The sequence below is a fragment of the Mastomys coucha genome, unplaced genomic scaffold, assembly GCF_008632895.1.
Source record: "Mastomys coucha isolate ucsf_1 unplaced genomic scaffold, UCSF_Mcou_1 pScaffold7, whole genome shotgun sequence".
Classification (NCBI taxonomy): Eukaryota; Metazoa; Chordata; class Mammalia; order Rodentia; family Muridae; genus Mastomys; species Mastomys coucha.
In genome coordinates this window covers 92,468,421-92,469,997 of record NW_022196913.1, presented here as the reverse complement: position 1 = coordinate 92,469,997, position 1,577 = coordinate 92,468,421, and positions in this window count along the sequence as shown.

Genomic DNA, 1,577 nt, shown 5'->3' with positions numbered 1-1,577 from the left:
TACATCCCCAATCCACAGGAATTTTTTATGTAATTAGCTTTCCTAATAAATGCAAAGTGATATGTCATTGTGATTTTTAATTTGCATTTTTCTGATTATTTGTGGTGCTGATTACTTTTATGGTTTGAATCTTAAGTGTACCCTGAAGGCCATGTGTTGAAGGCTTGGCTAGCTACCAGACTATGGCCCTGCTGCCTCCTGGAAGGAGCTCCAGGAGATAGGCCCCAGAGGAAGATAAATCACTAGGGCAGTTGTGCTTTAAACTCTCTCTCACCCTTCCTTCTTCCTTACCTGATTGCCTGCTACAGGGTGAACAGACCTCTTCAGTCTTATATATATATATATGTGTATGTGTGTGTGTGTGTGTGTGTGTGTGTGTGTATGTATTATGATATTAGTATATATCATAATACATACTGAGTATACATATATATGTATACTCAGATAGCCCAAGGCCATAGTTACAAAAACAAGCAACCATAGCTGGAAACCTCTGAAACGGAGGCAAAATATGTCTTCTATCTTTTCAGAGTATTTCAGATGTTCTTGTAAAAGACTGAAAAATCTACCAGTACAACTACTCTTATATAGATATTTTAGACATTTGTGTGTCTCTTATTTAGGTAATATATTTTTATTTTTATTTTTAAAACTAAAATATAGTTACATAATTTCCTTTATTCTTTTCTTTCTCCCAACCCCTGCCATTCATGGCCTTTTTCTTTAATTGTATATACCTAATTTATTCTAAGATTCTTCATTAAATCTCTATCACAGAAATTTGGGAATTAAAATTAAGATTTATTATGCTGAGTAATATTAATGTTAAAGAGAAAGCATTTAGTCTAGGTATCAGTAAAGTCTGGCTACTCTTTTCTATTTTCATGTTACAAATAAGAAAATTTCTAAATGTTAAGTGTAACATAAGCAGCAAAATCTCTCCCTGGTCTCACTTGACCAGCATCTTCTGCAGTGTTTATCCTGGGGCACTTGCTTTAGCCATCTGGGATCAGTCTTTTTTTTTTTTTTTAAAGATTTCATTTATTATTATACATAAGTACACTGTAGCTATCTTTAGACACACCAGAAGAGGGCATTAGATCTCATGACAGGTGAGACACCATGTGGTTGCTGGGATTTGAACTCAGGACCTTCGGAAGAGCAGTCAGTGCTCTTACCCGCTGAGCCATCTCACCAGCCCTGGGATCAGTCTTTATGGTTCCTTATTCTAGCCATAATTTTAGTATTTATTACTGATATAAAGAAGAGTAAACTCAAGAAATGGTATCATAGAGATGTTTTGTAATTAAACTAGAGGAGGGCAAGATGAGACTTCAAGCAAAGGTTTGAGAGTTATCTAATACTATTAGTTATCTACTGCTACAAATTACCAGAGAGCAAGCAGGTTAAAAGCACCTGCGTTTTCTCTCTCATGACCTCTGTGGACCAGGAACGTAGACCAGCTTAGCCAGGCTTTCTATATCCAAGTCTTTCATGGGCTACATTTATAGACTTGACCAGCCCATAACACCTCTGAAGCCTCTGAATAGGAGATCTGCTTCCAACCTCAAGAACTT